The sequence below is a fragment of the Camelus ferus genome, chromosome 22, assembly GCF_009834535.1.
Source record: "Camelus ferus isolate YT-003-E chromosome 22, BCGSAC_Cfer_1.0, whole genome shotgun sequence".
Lineage (NCBI taxonomy): Eukaryota > Metazoa > Chordata > Mammalia > Artiodactyla > Camelidae > Camelus > Camelus ferus.
In genome coordinates, this window is record NC_045717.1 from 21,139,993 (window position 1) to 21,159,182 (window position 19,190).

General features: G+C 44.1%; 1 long non-coding RNA gene across 1 annotated transcript; it reads right to left on the reverse strand.

The window, feature by feature from the left end:
- Nucleotides 1–4,463: 4,463 nt before the first annotated feature.
- On the reverse strand, nucleotides 4,464–18,663 carry LOC116659045. The gene is made up of 3 exons (XR_004314321.1): nucleotides 16,630–18,663; nucleotides 6,195–6,198; nucleotides 4,464–4,475 (listed from the first exon to the last, which is right to left on the reverse strand). It is a non-coding gene; the product is annotated as an uncharacterized LOC116659045 (long non-coding RNA).
- Between the last annotated feature and the right edge of the window lie 527 nt (nucleotides 18,664–19,190).

Here is a 19,190-nt window from a genome sequence, read left to right on the forward strand (position 1 = left end):
CAAATGGCCAGTCATTAGTACAAACGAGTGATACCCATGACGACGGCCGCCTCTGGGGCAGGTGAGACCTGAGGGGCACGCAGCCAGGAGCTAGCCTAGAGTCAGGGGAAGTAGAAGCTTCCACAGGGCCTGCACACATACGAGGATGCACCCAGAAATTCTTGGATCCACTGTCAGAGATGCCTTAGACGTTCCCTCCCCCAACCCCTTTTTCTCTCATGCGACTCACTTTGACGAAGGGAAACACAGCCGGGGTAAAACTGCATGTCCGTTGGCTTGTTTGCTGGTGTTTTTATTGAGGTGAAATTCACATCAACTTAGCCATTTTAAGGTGTACGACACAATGGTGTTTAGACCACCACATCTGTCTAGTTCCAGAACATTTTTATCACCCCAAAATAGTATCACCCAGTACCCCCTTCCATCCAGCCTCTCTGTCAACCATCAATCTGCTGTCTCTATGGATTTACCAATTCTGGATATTTCATATAAATGGAATCGTACAACACACGACTTTTTGGGTCTGACTTCTTTTACTGAGCATCATGTTTTCAAGGTTGATCTATGTCAAAGTGTGTCAGGGCTTCATTCCTTTACGTGGCTGAATAAGATTCCACTCAACCATGTAAAGGAATGGCTGTATGGATGGACCACATTTTGTTTATTCGTTCATCCAAAGATGGATGTTTGGGTTTGTTTGTTTTTAGGGGGAGGTGCTTAGATTTATTTATTTATTTTAATGGAGGTACTGGCGATTGAACTCAGGACCTTGTGCATGCTAAGCATTCGCTCTACCACTGTGTTATATCCCCACTCCCCTAGAGCCTTTTAAATATATATTTTTGTTTTTTAACAATACAGGAAGTAAATGGAATAAAAAAAATCTATCCAAGTAAGTTACTTGGTAGATACCCCAATAATAGGATATCATTGGATAGGATATAATAAGGAATGCTAAGTAGATAATCAGATTTTTTTTCAAAAAGCTTGTTCGGTGATTAATATTTGTATTCTTTAAGTATTTGAGAGGCTGTTGATAGGCTCTTGGAGGTCTCAGTTCCTAGCACCGCGTGAGTCCCTGGATGAGGAAATGGCGCTAGTTAAGTGGAAACCAGAGGCTACACTTACGGTTACTCTTAGTCTCACCTGGGCAGTCATGCTGACCTGAGTCAGCTTGGAAAAGTAGGAAGGGGATCCCAACAAAAATGCCAGTTTTCCATCAGATGGGCAAAAATTTTAAAGCTTGACGATACCAATTGTCAGTAATGCGGTGGAGAAAAGGGAGGTCTCACAGCGGTGGGGAGGGTGAACTGGTGCAGCTGCCAGGGAGAACGTCGGACAATAGTGCAGAGTGATGCAAGGATGGCTCCCGGGGTGGGCACATCTGCAACTGCCGTGAGCACGCATCCGAGTCTCCCAGAGGCGCTCCGGGTCCGCCTGGAGGCACTCAAGACTGTCCAAAGAAAATGATTCTGTCTCCATCAGTGGGAATCAGATGAAGTGTGGTGTGGCCAGATGCTGGGCTGCGGTCTTAGTCCACTCGGGCTGCCAGACAGAGTGTCACAGACTGGCTGGTTTACCAACAGCAATGCATTGCTCACAGTTCTGGCAGGGCTGGGTGAGCGCTGGCTCCGGGGCTGCAGACCTTCTCGCTGTGTCCTCACCTGGTGGAAAGGACAAGGCATCTCTCTGGAGTGTCTGGTTTTTTGTTTTGTTGTTGTTGTTGTTGTTTTCTCTTTTTTATTTTTATCTTTTTTATTTCTTTTATATTTTGTTTGCTTTTTAAATTTTTTGTTTTTTTATTTTTTAATTAAAATTTTTTTTTGGTCTGGAGCATCTTTAAAAGGCACTAAATCCCATTCATGAAGGCTCCATGCTATGACTTAAACTCCTTCCAAAGGCCCCACTACCTGATAACATCACCTCTGGGCATGAGGATTTCAACTTATGAATCTGGGGGGACACACTCAGGCCACAGCAGGTACCCTACGGCAGTGAGAAGGAATGAACCATATCCTCGTGCCTGTCTACACCAGACTCAACCATAACAGGGCAAGTTAAAAGCAAGTTGACAGTCATTGCACATGACATAATGCCTTTTATTAAAAGCTTCAAAACATGTTCAAACAACGTCAAATAGAGCAAAAATTCAAAGAAAACAAAAATACATGTACAACAATGATTTAGTTGATCATCAACACCACCAGATCGATAAGGTAACAGCCAGCTGAGAGTAAGGAAATGCTCACAGGGTGAGCACCTGGAGGAGGTTGCAGGAGAGCATGCTAAGGATACAGCTGATGGGGGAAGGATATAGCTCAGTGGTAGAGTGTCTGCCTAGCATGGGTTCAATCCCTAGTACCTCCACCAAGAAATAAATAAAAAGAACAAATAAACCTAATTACTTCCCTGAAAAAAATTAAAAGAAAAAAGAATACAGTTGAAAGCAACCTAAATGTCCATAGACAGATGACTGGATAAAGAAGACTTGGTGTATATATACAATGGAATACTACTCAGCCATAAAAAGAATGAAATAATACCATTTGCAACAACGTGGATGGACCTAGAGATGATCATACTAAGTGAAGTAAGACAAAAACAAACATCATATGATATAATTTATATGTGGAATCTAGAAAATTGATACAAAGAATTTATTTACAAAACAGAAAGAGATTCACAGACATAAGAAACAAACTTGTGGTTACCAAAGGGGAAAGTAGGGGAAGGAATTAGGAGTTTGATATTAGTAGATACAAAGTACTACATATAAAATAAATAAACAACAAAGTCCTACTGTATAGCATAAGGAACTATATTTGATATCTTGTAATAAACTATAATGGAAAAGGAAAAAAAGAATACCAGTTGACCTTTGAACAATGAGGGGGTTGGGAGTGCCAACCCTCCATGAAGTCAAAAATTGCATATAAACAACGTCCTACTGTATAGCACAGGGAACTACATTTAATTTCTTGTGATAAGCTATAATGGAAAATAATCTGAAAATATATGTATATAGATGTATACGTATAACCGAATCACTTGGCTGTACACCTGAAACTAACATTGTCAATCAACTACACTTCAATAAAAAATAAAATTTTAAAAAATCAAGTATAATTTATAGTCAGCTCTCCATATCTGTGGTTCCCACGTATCCGATGTTCTGCATCCTCGGATTAAATCAACCTCGGCTTGTGTAGTACTGTAGTATTTACTAATGAAAAAAAAATCTGTGTAGCAGTGAACCTGAGCAGTTCAAAGCCATGTTGTTCAAGTGTCAACTGTATTTGCAAGTGGACCCAATTCTGATCACTTACACGTGAGAAGGACAATGAAGGAGAGCCAGGCAGCATCATATTGGATACTTCTTTTCAGGTCATATGTCCCTGAAAAGCTAAATGTAAACCAAATTTTGGTAAATAGCATCTCCCAGAGTTCAGGAGGGAGCTAATGGTGGCCCTGCTGAGGGAACAGCGCTATGGAAAGCCTCCTGACGTTTCCATAAACAGCCATTTGGGTGTTGAAATAATCCTATAATACTTACCTTTCCAGAGTGTTATAAAAGCTACTACAGTTAAAATACTTTCGGCGAGTGAGTCAATTTTCCTGGGTCTCTCCTGTGTGTATGTGTTATCAAACTTTGCTTGATTTCCTCCTGTTCATCTGTCTCATGTCAGTCTAATTCTTAGACCAGCCAGAAGAACCTAGCAAGGCAGAGGAAAATTTCTTCCTCCTCAACAATACAATCATGGTGAGTTGTATTTGTCAAAACCCATCAAATGTACAACACCGGAAACAACCCCAGTATCCATCAGCAAATAACTGGGCAAACAAAATGTATTTTGAAATGGAATATTATTCAGCCTTCAAAAGAAAAGAAGTTCAAACACAGGCCCCAACATGGATGAACCTTGGGAACATCTTGCTGAGCAAATGAGCCATTCACAAAAGGACAAATACTGTATGTTTCCAATTGCATGAGGTCCCCAGAGCAGTCAGATTCACGGAGACAGAAAGTAGGACGATGGGGGCCAGGGGCTGGGAATGGGGGCTAGGGAGTTAGCATTTAATGGGGATAGAGTTTCACTTTTGCAAGATGAAAATGTTCTGGGGATCGGTTGCACAACATTGTGAATATACTGAACAACTGTACACTTAAAAATGGTTGAGATGGTAAATTTTATGTTATAGATGTTTAACACAATTTTTTAAAAATCAGGGATATGAAATTGTTGAAAATGGAGTGATGGCAGAGTCTCCCAAAAGGAGCAGGGCTAAGGCTGACGGCAGGGATGAGCTGTTGCCTGGCTTGGAGCTGGCGATCCCTGGCAGGATCTGGCCTGGCAGCTCAAATCGTGGGAAAGGACCCTCCGGGAGCCAGCACCCCATCTGATGAAGAGAGGTTTCAAAGAAGTGGCTGCTGCAGTGCAGATGCTGGCTCTCCCTCATGATTGTTCCCATCTGCCCTTTGATATTTGTGGTCAGCAACCTCTAGGCAGGGAATTTTTGCTTGGAAGAGATTCTGGAGTTCGCCAGACTCTGGATGAAGCCTTCTGTGCTGCGTATTTGCACGCCAGCTTTGCCTTCTTCAGATTTGCAGGGTTTGTTTTGTTTTGTTTTGATCGTGGTGGAGATAGATGGAAGCGTGGGTTGGGGAGCTAATAAAGAAGAGTGACGGCAGGGACAGAACGTGCTGGCCCCACAGCCACGTCACTTCCAGCACAGGTTTACCAGCTCCATCTCTCCCGGTGCGAGTCTGAGACGCCGCGGGAAGGAGGCATCTTTTGTTCAGGGTGTAGATGGATTAAATACTCAACCTGGTGGCTTCTCGTTGCAACCCTCACACCCAGAGCTACCTGCATAAGACCACTCTTCTCTTGCTTTGCTGTGGGAGAGCTAGAAGCTGGTGCCCTGAAATGGCTACTGAGAAGACAACTGCTTAAATGTTAAGTGGTTAGGGAGTTAAAAGGAGCGTCCAGGAGACTAGAGGTGTGAAACCTTAAGTTAATAATAATATCACACCAGTGTCCTAGTCTGGAAACTCCTGTGAAACCAATTTTTTAGTTTTAGTAGGATAAAGTACAGATAACATAAATTTACCATCTTACCCATTTTGAGGGTCAATTTCAGCAGCATTAAACACATTTACATTGTTGTATAGCCAACACTCCCATTCATCCCCATAACTTTTTCCATCTTTCCAAAATGAAACTCTGTCCCCATTGAGCACTAACTCCCCCTCCCCCTCCCCCAGCCCCTGGCAACCCCCCATCCTACTTTCTGTCTCTGTGAATCTTACTCTTCTGGGGACCTCATATAAGTGGAATCATGTAGTCTTTGTCCTTCTGTGTCTGGCTTATTTTGCTTAGTATGATGTCCTCAAGGTTCATCCATGTTGGAGAATGTGTCAGAATTTCCTTCTTTTTTTTTTAATTGAAGTTCTGTCAGTTACAGTGTGTCAATTTCTGGTGCACAGCACAATGTTCCAGTCATGCATATACATACATATGTTTTCATATTTTTTTCTTTAAAGGTTACTAGAAGATATTGAACATAGTCCCCTGTGCTATATAGCAGAAACTTTTAAAAAAATCTATTGAATTTCCTTCCTTTTTAAAGCTGAATAATATTCCATTGTATGGATGGACCACATTTTCTGTATCCATTTGTCCATCAATGGGCCATTGAGTTGCTTCCATCTTTTGGCCACTGTGAATTAACGATGCTTCAGATGTGGGTGGGCACATACCTGTTCAAGTCCCTGCTTTAATTCTTTTAGGTAAATACCCAGAAGTGGCATTGCTGGATCATATGGTCATTCTATTTTTCATTTTTTGAGGAACTGCCTACCGTTTTCCACAGTGGTTGTCATCACTTTCACAGTCCCACCCGCAATGCACAAGCACTTTAATTTTTCCACAACCGAATCCGTGTGAAGTGGTCTCTCACTGTGGTTTTAATTTGCATTCCCCTGATGATTAGTGCTGTTGAGAAAATATTTTTAAATTTGAAATTATTTTGAGGCGACAGAAAAGTAAGCAAAATTATTTAATCGCCTGCCACCTGTTTTGTTCAGATGACAGGTTTGTTCAAGTTGGTTCCTATCTGTCTTCTGTGCTGAAAGATAACTTCTTTCTTCTAAAAACCCCCAAAAAAACAAAAAACCCCAGCAAACTTCCCTGCACACACCTGGGCTGGGCTCAGAATGCAAATGGAGCCAGCCCAGTGCACCCAGATACATGAATTCAGCTGCTGGGGAGGGCAGAGGGTGAGCTGCAAAACCACTTCTGACATGCGATATCCAGGAAGCTCTTAATTTTCCCACAACCCAGCTGTGCTGAGAGGCTGGCTCTCTCTCCCCAGCTACCACTGGTCCTGCCCTTTGCCTTAAGGCATGAAGTCCTTCTTCAGGTGCCACCTGAAGCATCATCTTAGCAAAGGACACCTTCCCAGGCTTCGGCCTCATGCCACACCCTCTGCCTTGCTGCAAGAAGATCATAGACTGATTTGTGCATTCAGGTTTCTAGTGTCATGTCTCCAACCTAGACATCAGAGACCTGGTCTGTCTCCTAGGCTGGAGAAACCTCTGCTCAACTATGGCCACCATACTACTTAAGAAAAAGTTGTTCTAAACTGTTTATTTTCAACTTCAAAAATACACTGCACTATTACTAGTATTCCAAACTCAACATGCATTTAGATTTATCCATAATTACCACCTTTCTTTCTTTCTTTCTTTTCTTTCTTTCTTTCTTCCTCTCTTTCTTTCTTTTTCTTTCTTTCTTTCTTCCTCCCTCCCTTCCTTCCTTCCTTTCTTTCTCTCTCAACATTCCTTCTTGGTTCTCCACCCTTTCCTCTTGGATCACTTTTTAAGTTTTTTTAAAAAATTGATGTATAATTGATTTACAATATTGTGTTAGTTTCTACTGTACAGCAAAGTGATCCAGATATATATATATAAGCTTTTTCATATTCTTTTCTGTTATGGTTTGTTACAGGATATCAAGTATAGTTCCCTGTGCTACAAGGTAGGATCTTGTTTATTTTATATATAGTATCGGATCACTTTTTGTTCTGCTTGAAGAACACCCTTGAAGGGCTGCTGGTGGCACTCTCTCAGCTTTTATTTGAATGAAAATGTCTTCCTTTGACTATGTTCTTGAAAATTGTTCTCAGGGCCAAGATGGACTTTGGTTTTTTTAAATTAAAAATTTGTTTATTCGTTGAAGATAGGATTCATTGTCTTCTGGCCTCAGATGTTGCTTCTCTGTCGTTGCTACTCTGGCTGATCCTAAGGCTGCCTCCTTGTTTTTGATGTTCCACAGTTTTATTCCAATTGGTCTAGATATGGAGTTATTATCTTAATAAATTTTAAACTGAAGTGTAACATTGTATAGTGAAGATACCAAAGAGAGCCCTGGCCTCTGTCCTAGCTCCCGAGAGGTAACCTGTATACCCTGGGGATCCTACAAGTGACAGCAGTGTGGTGGCTCTTCTTGGTGGGCCCCTCGGAACACACTTGATTGTTTATGCTAACTCGATGACTCAGGGTGGCGGCTGTCCATGCCAGAAAGACCAACCATGTAATTAGACATGTGATTTCAGCCTGACCTCCAGGGGTTGGGGTGAGAGTGGGCAGGAGGGCTGGAGATTGAGCCACGTGGGCAATGATTCCATCAGGTAAGCATTCAGTCAAAGATTCTTATGTAACGAAACCCCAGTAAAACTCTGAACACTGAAACTTGGGTGTGCTTTCCAGGTTGGCAACAATCTCTGTGAACTGTCGCAGATGCCTGGTGGATAACACATCCCTGAGAACAAAGGAGACTTCTCGATGTTAGATCTCCAGGGTCTTGCCATGGTCAATGCTGCAGAAACACTGCGGAGAGATGCGTTGGGCTATTTTTTCTATATGACCTGCATGTTTCGTGTTTTTAATTCCTCCCTTATTGCCTTCTTTGGTGTTTGGTTTTTTTCCTAGTGTGCCATTTTGATTCCAACCTCATTTCCTCTCCCCAGGCTTTTGTTCTGTTGCTCGCCCCTTCTGCTATCACATGTCCCAGAGGGCCATGGGTAGCATATGCTTTTATAGCTTTTGACAGATGCCATCTGGGAAGCTGCCCCAGCCCCGGGACTGCTCTGATGGGGGTGAAACCGAAGGCAGCCTCTGTGCTAGCCCCTGGGTGGAGGGGGGAATGTGGGCAGGTCAAAATGCACAACCACATTTTTAAGGATAAGATCCACATTGCTCCCCACTCCCCACCTAGAGATAGCATCAGACCCCCACAGGTTCAGGACTCAGATGAATTCGTTTATTTGGTGTTTTCTGAGCACCTACTACACACCAGGCACTATTACAGATACACGGGACACACTGATGAACACGGAGGCCCCCGCTCTCTCGGGGCTCAAGTGCTAGTGGGCAGGGCACAAGCTACAGGGAGATGGACTGTTGGCACAGTGAATACACTATTGACATAGTAAATAAGGAAACCAGAGAAAGAAAGCAGTAAGTGCTGTGGAGAAGGGGGGACCGGGAAAGCTGACTGCTGAGGGAGGGGCTGCAACCCTAAGTAGGCAGTCAGAGACGTTGAGATTGGAACAAAGGTCTGAAGGAACTGAGGGAGGAGCGGTGTGGATATCTGGGGAAAGAAGGTTCCAGGCATAAAGTCAGCAGGTGTAAAGGCCCTGTGGCAGGATTGTGCCTGGCAGGCTGGGGGAACAGTGAGGAGGCCAGTGTGGCTGGGGTGAGTGAGTGGTGGGAACTGGCGGAGATGAGGGCAGGGGGCCTTGAGAGTCATGCTCAGGACTTCAGCTGAGCTCAGTACAGACACTGACCCAGTCCTTCCAGCCTAAGAAGATTCCAGAAGCTCTGATGGCAAGAAATGCTCTCTTCACCTTGCCCTAGAAATAGAATCCATGGCTTCTTCCACTTTATTATTTTGGAAGTTTTAAAAATGTAGGGGAAAAAACCTAAGGCCAGGACTTTGGGGAGTCTGGGACGACACAGCAGGCAACTTGGCGGTGTCTGATAACAGCACATCAAAGGGACAGCAGATGATTGTTAAAAGGAAAACTAGCTTTCCTTCCTCCAGCTCTCATCAGCAAGGTCCCCTGGCAGTAATTAACACGCCTGCGCAGTGACTCAGGGCCGGGCTGGTGCTTTCGTATTTCCATCCCTTGGTGTGAGCTGCAGCACCAATCTCAGATGGGCAGGTAGCGAGCATCATGATGGGGGCCCGCATGCGCCTTCCATAAACACAGAGGTCATCATCTCCAGCCGGTGAACACCGACTCCAGGGTTCCCCAGGGAGCCTGGATAACCCAGCAGCGTCAAGTCTTCATTATCTCTGGCTGAGGCTTCGCCTTTGGAGATTCTGCACAGGGTTGCTCAGCCACCTGGTGTGGGTCCCAAGGACCTCGGCTGCATCCACTCATCAGACGTTAGCTGTATGGCTTGGATTTATTACTGCTTATGAGCTTTAAAAAAAATTGATGTAAAGGATGCAGAACATAAAATTGACCATCTTAACCATTTTTAAGGTTACAGTCTGTGGCATTAAGCACATTCACACTGTTGTGTAGCCATCACCACCATCCATCTCCAGAACTCACTTTGTCTTCCAAAACGGAAACTCTGCCCTCATTAAACACTAACTGCTCCTCCCCCACACCCTGGCACCCACCACCCTACTTTCTGACTTTCTGCACCTGACTACTCTAGGGACCTCGTATACCATGTGGAATCGTATACCATGTGGACTCAAAAGACAAATATAACGTCATTCACGGTGTAGCATGATTCAGAATGTCCTTCCTTTTTAAGGCTGAATAATATTCTGCTGTATGGAAAAACCACAACTGACTGCTAAACAATCATGGGGGAAAAAAGACTGGAACTAGAAAAAAAGATCTTCTTCAACTGGAAACATAAAGACACAACCACAGCAGGACGGTAGGAGGGGCGTGCTCACGATATAATCGGGCCCCACACCCCACAGGTGGGCGACCCACAAGCTGAAGAATAATTAAGTCACAGAGGCCCTCCCACAAGAGTGAGAGTTCTGAGCCCCAAGTCAGCCCCCCAGCCTGGGGTTCCGGCATTGGGAGGAGGAAGAGACCCCAGGACACCTGGCTTTGAAGACTAGCGGGGCTTAACTCTAGGAGTCCCATGGGATGGGGAGACAGAGACTTCACTCCCTTGGGAAGTGCACACAGAATCTCGCATATGCCAGGTCCAAGGGCCGAGGCAGTGATTTCATAGGATCCAGGGCCAGGCCTGCCTGCTGGTTTTGGAGGGTCTCCTGGGGAGGTAGGGGACATCTGTGGCTCACCCAGGGGACACAAAAGCTGGTGGTGGACACCCCGGAAGTGTTCATCTGCAAGAGCTCTCCTGGAGGCTGACATCTTGACTGGATCGTTATCACTGAGACCCAGCCCCACCCAACAGCCTGTAGGCTTATGGACTGGGAAGCCTCAGGCCAAACAACACATTGGGTGGGAACACAGCCCCACCCATCAGCAGACTTCCTGAGCCACAAAACACCTTTACACATGGCCCTGCCCACCAGAGGTCCAGGACCAAGTTTCACCCAGTAGTGGGCAGGCACCAGCTCCTCCTGCCAGTAAACTTGCATAAGCCTCTAGTCCAGCCTCATCCACCAGGAGGCAGATACCAGAAATAAGAAAACAATAATCCCAAAGCCTGTGGAAGGAGTCCACACACACAGGCCAGACTCTACACTGGGACCAGCTGGATCCTGGCCCTTGGGGGACAAGAGAGTGTACCACTGGGACACATAGGACATCTCCCACAGAGGGCCACCTCTGCAAGTTGAGAAACATGACTAACCTACATAAAAATACAAATAGAAAAACAGACGATATGAGGCGGCAGAGGAATATCTTCCAGGCCAAGGCAAGAGATAAATTCCCAGAAGAAGAAATAAGTGATGAGGAGATAGGCAATTTATCTGAGAAAGAGTTTGGAGTAATGATGGTGAAGATGTTCAGAGAACTCAAGAGGAGAATAGATGCACAGAGTGAAGTTTTTAGCAAAGAGTGGGAAAATATAAAGAATACCCAAACAGAGCTGAAGAATAAAATCACTGAAATGAGTAACACACTAGAAGGAACCAAGAATAGATTAAATGAGGCAGAAGAATGGATCAGTGAGCTAGAAGACAGATTAGTGGAAATCACTACTGCAGAACAGAAAAAAGAATGAAAAGAAATGAGGATAGTTTAAGAGAACTCTGGGACAACATGAAGAGCTCTAATATTTGCATTATAGAGGTCCCAGAAAGAGGAGAGAGAGAGAGAGAAAGGACTTGAGAAAATTCTTGAAGAGATAATAACCGAAAACTTCCCCAACTTGGGAAAGGAAGTAGTCACCCAAGTCCAGAAAGTGCAGACAGTTCCACACAGGATCAGCCCAAAGATGAACACACCAAGGCACACAGTAATCAAATTGACAAAAATTAAGGATAAGGAGAAAATATTAAAATTAGCAAGAGAAAAGCAACAAGTAACATACAAGGGACCTCCCATGAGGTATCACCTGATTTTTCAGCAAAAAACTCTGCAGGTCAGAAGGGAGTGGCACGATACATTTAAAGTGATGAAAGGGGAAAACTTACAACCAAGAATACTCTATCCAGCAAGGCTCTGGTTCAGATTTGATGATGAATTCAAACACTTCACAGAAAAAAGCGAAAAGAATTCAGCACCACCAAATCAGCTTTACAACAAATGTTAAAGGAACTGCTCTAGTCATTGAACCATAAGAAAAGAGAAAAAAAAAAGAAGAAAGAAAAAAAAAAAAAGACCTACAAAATAATGCTTTGGCAATTCGGGGTCTTTTAGGGTTCCATATAAATTTCAGAATTGTTTGTTCTAGTTCTGTGACGAATGTCGCGAGTACTCTGACAGGAGCTGCGTTGGCTCTGTGGATTGCTTTGGGCAGTACGGCCATTTTGATAATGTTGATTCTTCCAATCCAAGAGCTCAAGATATCTTTCCATTTCTTTGTATCATCTTCAATTTCCTTCATCAATGTTTTACAGTTTTCAGAGTATAGGTAACCTCCGTGGTTACATTTATTTCTAGGTATTTTGTTGTTTTTGATGCAATGGAAATGCTTATGTCAGTTATAAAATTCTGGTTTTTGAAGTGAGAAAAAAAATTTCACTGTATGGATGGACCACATACATCTGATGATGGACACTAGGGTTGTTTCCACATCTTGGCTATTATGAATAATGCTGCTTTGAACATGGGTGTACAAACATCTATTTGAGTCCTGCTCTCAGTTCTTTTGGATATATACCCAGAAGTGGGATTTGCTGGATCACATGGTAGTTCCATTTTCAAAATCTTTAAGGGATCTCCCCACTATTTCCCACAGCATCTGCACCCTTTTACATTCCTACCCACAGGCACCAGAGTTCCAACTTTTCCACATCCTTGCCAACACTTGTTTTTACTATTATTATTTTTGCTTGTAGCCATCCTACTAGTGTGGGGTGGTAGTTACTCCCAAGTTTTAAGAGGTGGTTCCTGCCTTCCTGGAGGTGTGTCTCAGGTTTATAAAGTCATTAGAACACCTGGTGAGCAGCCCCAAGGATAAGTAAGACCCAGATGAACCCAGGACAGTGAAGCGCTTCCCTAGCAGAAGCAGAGCCAAGGAGGCCCCACCCCACAGCACCTTTCCCAAGGTCCCCCTGCTGACAGGTGCTTCTGCTTGGACCCTGTTCAAGAAACACTGGCTTGGGCAGAGACGGGTTTCGTTTCTCCAGTTCATGGTTGGACAACCTGTTCTGCCACAGTCTCACAGATGCCACTCCCAGGCATAATTCGCACTGCAGAATGAGGTCAGTGGAAGAAAGGGAGGAGGTGGATGGAGAGGGGCCGGGCGGGACAGCCAGCTGGCTCTCTCCCACTCATGTCCCGCTGCAGGCTCCACTGGTGACATGTGTGTCTGTACAAACCCTGGGGCTGGGGGACGATCACTTCTGCTGTGATCCTCTCGTGAACAAGAGAAGGTAAAAGATGTTTAGATGCTACCCTAAATCAGGTCCCTAAATCAGTGCTTCTCAATGGGGGATGATTTTGCCCTCCAAGGGACATCTGGTCAAGTCTGGAGACAGTTTTTGGTGGTCGGAACCTGGGAGGGGGTTAAAAATAGGAAATATTTGTATTTCAAAAGTATTGAAGGCAGCCTAAAACCTTAAACGGGATTCCAGACATTGGAAATCTACAGAATAGACAAATAAATATGCAAATCTGCCTCCCCTGTGGTGTTGGAACTGGATGTGGGACAACGGAGGAAGGGTGTCCTTTTCTATATGAGCCTCTGAAGTTATATAAATGTAGGATACTTTATAACAGTAGATTAGCATTAAATACTAGCCACTGAATTTTCATAACTTAATTTGTCTCCTAGACCAAGTTCTGTACATCCAAGACATACAGACCGCTCCATCCCCACCCCAGGGTTGGCTCAGCCTCTGCCCCCAGATCAGTCCACAGATCTCTGTCAGTGGTCCACAGCCTAGAACCCATGCCCAGAGGAAGCAGGGAGGGCAGGGAAGGAGGCCGACGTGTCTGAAGAGTGGTTCCTGATCCCGGACCCCTAGTTGGAGGTTGTTGAGGCTGCTGCCTCCTCTTCCCTTCCTTGGTGTTTTTAAACCAAAGATGGGGTCCTGATGGTGGGGACCTGGGTGATGCTAGAGTGTGGGCACAGAGAAGAGTGGACCCAGAGGAGAGAGATGCCAACCCAACCCCAGCCCACCTTCACACCGAGCCAACCATCACCTGAGAGGTTGTCAGACTGGGGGATAGGCAGCCCTGTGCTTGTCAGTCACCGGGAATTACCAAAAAGAAGAGAACGACCAGGGACCCAGGACACTGGGCCCCCTGCCATGAGGGAGCTTCTATAGGGAACAGATAAAAGTCCTGAGCCCCGAGGTGGCCCCGGGAGCAAGCCTGGGCTCTGGCCCTCAGTGCTGACCAACAGTGGGTAGAGGCCAGGGTTGCTGCTCACCACCTTCCAGTGCCTCCCGTGCACAAGATGCCCCCACAGTCACGCTGCCGCCGAGAACCCCTGCCTTAGACCATCTTCTAACAGACCCTTGAGAAAACTGGCCCAATGTGGGCCAGACCCAAAAATATACCTCCTGCTGATTGTTTTCCACAGAAGCAGGTGAAATGCTTTATCCCTTCCTCCTCCTTTCCCCTGGTAACCATAAGACTCTTTACTGTGTCTGCGAGTCTGTTTCTGTTTTGTAGATGAGCTCATTAGTGTCCTCTTTTTTCTTTTTTTAGATTCCACATGTGAGTGGTATCATATGGTATTTTTCTTTCTCTGTCTGGCTTACTTCACTTAGAATGATGATCTCTAGGTTCATCCATGTTGCTGCAAATGGTATTATTTTATTTCTTATGGCTGAGCAGTATTCCATTGTATAAATATACCACAACTTCTTTATCCAGTCATCTGTCGATGGACATTTATGTTGCTTCCATGTCTTGGCTATTGTATATAGTGCTGCTATAAACATTGGGGTGCATGGATCTTTACAAATTAGAGTTCCCTCCAGACATGGACATATAGGTTTTAAAATAAATAGACTTTATTTTTTTGGAGCAGTTTTAGGTTTATGAAAAACTGAGCAAATAGTACAGAATTCCCACAAATCTTCTCTCCCCATCAGCCCTCTGCCCCAGAGTTTCCAATTCCCCTAATTATTAACATTTTGCATTGATGTGGGAACATTTGTTACAATTAACATTTGTTACAATTGATATTTGTTACAATAGAATCAATACTGATACATTATTATTAACTAAATTCTACAGTTTACATTAGGGTTCACTCATGTTTTTGTATATTCTATTTTTTAAAGTAGGCTTTATTCTTTAGGGCAGTTTTAAGCTTACAGCAAAATTGAGCAGAAGGTACAGAGATATTCCATAGACCCCTTACCCGCAACATGCATAGCCTCCTCCATTGTCCACATCCCCCACCAGCCTGGTATATTTGTTGCAAATGATACACTTACACTGAGAAACCACCATCACCCAGAGTCCACAGTTTACACGAGGGGCCACACTCTGTGTTGCACATTCTGTGGGTTTGGACCAATGTATAATGACACCTATCCATCTTGACTGTATCCCACAGAATGGTTTCACTGCCCTAAAAGTCCTCTGTGCTCTCTACCTCTTCCTCCCTCCCCCTCTAAACCTGGGAGGAGGGGGTGTGTCTCCTTTTTCTATCTCCAGTTTCGTCTTTTCCACAATGTCATATAGTTAGAATCACACAGGATGTAGCCATTGAAGTTTGACTTCTTGCACTTAGAAATATGCATTTAAGTTTCCTCCATGTCTTTCTGTGGTTTGATCTTGTTTCTTTATAGTGCTAATATTCCACTGTCTGGATTTACCACAGTTTGTTCATCTATTCATTTATTGAGGGACATCTTGGTTGCTTCTAAGTTTTGGCAATTATGAATAAAGCGGCTCGAAACACTTACGTGCAGGTTTTTATGTGGACTTCAGTTTTTAATACATTTTGGTAAATACCTAGGAGCTGGATGATAGGAGTGTGTTCAGTTTTGTAAGAAACTGCCAAACTGTCTTCCAAAGTGGTTGTACCAACTGGCATTTCCGTTACATTTAAATTTACATATTCATGGCTTAGAATAGCAGTTGGCACCCAGGAAGTGCGATACAAGTGTTAACTATTGTTGCTAATATTCATATCTTTAATTAATATTAAACACCCTGTGACTTGCTAAGCTCATCCTTCCAACACTTTTGAAAAAGGATTCCCCCCTAAATGTCCCTATTTCTTCCAACAGAGGAAGGGTGTCTAACCATCTAGGGCAGGGGTAGAAGCTAAATCTAAGCCCAGTCCTTGTGTAGGAAGCCAAGGAGGGAGGCAGAGAGCAAGCATACAGGCTGCAGAATGGTGTGCAAATGCCAGGAGACCAGAAAGGGACAAAGGACAAAAAGGGGCCCCCAGTTAAGTGTATACAGCTGCTGTTTTGAAGCAGGTAGAGAAAGGACCACCAGCGAGGAGGCTGGAGGGGGCAGGGCCTTGTGGGCCACTTGACAAAGTCAGGGCCTCATTCTGAGCCATTCAAGGGTGCATTTAAAGTAAACGGGTAATACATGCATTCGGCCCCAAAGGGTGTAGGAGTCTGCCTTCCTGGATGGTAGCTCCTCCCAGGGACCAGACCAGAGCTGTGCTTAGAGAGGGCCTGCTGTCCCCAACCCCCTACCCCTGATGTGTGACCCACAACAAGCTTCTAAATCTCTGGGCTCAGCTGCCTCACTTGTGAAAAGGGCACCAGGATGACAACAGCCTGAATCTTGCTGGGTTGGCGCAAGGATTTCATCACCAAACACAGCGTTACCTGGGGGCCTGGCAATGCAGGTTCTCAGGCCCTGCCCCGGAACTGCTGAATCAGACGCTCCGTGAGCTGGGCCCAGCGGCCGTTGTGTTAACAGGCCCTCCAGAGGATTCTGAGAAACACATTAAAAATGTGTTTTCCAGTACACATTTAAATCTAGAGTTAAAAAGATGGTCATTTTAAATGAATCACGTGGCCATACTAGTTGTGAATTACTTGTTGGAGGCACCCTCACCTTTCGTATGAGCAAGCAGGTTGGGTAAGCAGGTGGAGTCTGTGGATTTGCCCCACTGAAATCACTGATGGTAAGACTCATGTTGGGCATTTCATTTAAAAAAATTCCAGGGTTCCACCCCATAGGGTCTCAGAACCTCCAGAAAATTCTCCAGGCTTGAGCCCCCTCGGCAACTCAGCACACACACTAATGTTCAATCTCTGTGCATTTATCTAGAACATAACGCCCACAGGGGCGGAGAAGTTGCACAGCACAGGTAAATAAACCAAGTGAGGGATTAAGTCATTAGTACTGAATTGTCTTGCCACCCAGCGTGACTGTCGCTCCCAGCAGGGAAGACAGCCTTCCTTTTAATTTTCTTCTAGCAACTGAGGTATGATATAACAGAGAAGGGACCCAACGTTTCTTACAAGAGGACTGATAGGGGCTTGCATCCTCTCCAATCTGCTCATCTATTCATTTGCCCCAATTCGTATAAGCGCCGAAAGCCCGGTCAAGTTAAATAAGCATTCGGGACACACAGCTCGTGGCATAAAAGGGGGTGGGTAGTGAGTTCTGCAGAATGTTGTGTGTTGTTCCTACGCCTTCACAGAGGGTGACATACTTTAGATGGTCCCCTCATCCTGATAGGGCACTGACCGATCTCACTGCTGCTCCTGCTGGTTCTCCAGTGGCCAGGACCCAGAAGGGCCACAGGACGTGTGATTACACACAAACACACTTGCACAAGAGCGGGAGAGACTGAAGAGCCAAAGGAATACGGCAGGCCTCGAGCCCGTTTTCCTCGTAAACATCACCCTAAGCGTCTCACTGGTTTCCCTGGGTGGCAGCTTAAACACGTCGAAGAAAACGCAAGCGACTGCAGCTCTGCTTCGTTTAACCTCACGTTAGTATGTTTATGAGAATTTCTATCACACGGAAAATTTAAGATCTTCACAATTGTGTTAAAAAAAAAAAAATCTGAAGGAGACACGCTACCATAGACACAGCAGGCTCCTACAGCAGCCAAAGCAGACAATACTGCTGGATCGACTGGTTATCTGCATATTGATTTCAGTTTTTAAAAGGGAAAATTTTCTCAAGATCATTGCTGATTCACGTGCAATTGTAAAAAAAAATAATAGAGATTCCTCATACATTTTCTCAGCTTTCCCCAGTGGTAACATGTTTTTTCTCCACTTTTAAAAATTGTGGTAAAATATACATAACAAAAATTTTATCATTTTAAGTGTATAGATTAGGGGCATTCAGTTCATCCACACTGTTGTGCAAACATCACCATCATCCATCTTCAAAACTTTTTCGTCTTCCCAAACTGAAACTCTGTCCATATTAAACACTCACTCCCCGTTCCCCCTCCCCCAGGCCCCGGTAACCTGTACTCACTTCCTACCTCTATTATAATTTGCCTATTCTTGACAAGTCATGTAAGTGGAATCATATGGTATTTGTCCTTTGGGGTCTGGCTTATTTCACTCAGCATCATGTCCTCAAGGTTCATCCACATTGGAGCGTGTCAGACTTTCCTTCCTTTTTAAGGCTGAATAATGTTCCATTGAATGGCTACCCCATGTTTTGTTTATACAGTTATCCACTGACGGACACCTGGCCGAACCATTTCGCATTCACCAGCGATGAATGAGAGTTCCTGTTGTTCCGCATTCTCATCAGCACTTGGTACTTTCAGCGTTTTGGATTTCTCCCATTCTAATAGGTGTGTATGGTATATCATTGCTGTATTAATTTGCAACTCCCTAATGACATATCATGTCGAACATTTTTTCATATGCTTATTTGCCATCTTTGGTTAGGTGTCTGTTTAGGTTTTTGTGCTTGTAATTCAGTTGTTCATTTTCTCATTGTGGAGTTGTATGAGTTCTTCATATACTTGGATAACAATCTTTTATCAGATGTCTTTTCAAATATTTCCTTCCTTTTTTTCTTTTTTGTATACACACATACACACACACATATATTGAAGTATGGTCAGTTTACAATGTGTCAATTTCTGGTGTACAGCACAATGCTTCAGGCATACATGAACATGTATTTGTTTTCATATTCTTTTTCACCGTAAGTTACAAGATATTGAATATAGTTCCCTGTGCTCTACAGTATAAACTTGTCTTCCAGTCTGTCTTGATGGTCTTTCCCTTTTATTTTTGGCAAGATGGGAGTCACTGGAAGGTTTTTAGCAAAAGAGGGTGGGACTGAAACTTTAACTCCTATTAAATATTCAGATGGTGGTGTCTCATATGCAGTTTTCTGGGTAAGGTCCAGATAGGAGATAAACATTTGGTAATAATTAGCACGTAGATTAAAAAAAATTACATGAGATTCATATTATACAAAATTAAACATTTAAAAATAAACAATTTACTCATATTCAGCACATTCACGACATTGTGTCAGCATCATCTCCCTCTAGTTCTAAAATATTTTCATTATCCCCAAATAAAACCCTTTCACACAGTTCCTCCCTTCCTGCCCTCAGCCCCGGCAACCTGCCGTGTCTGTATGGATTTGCC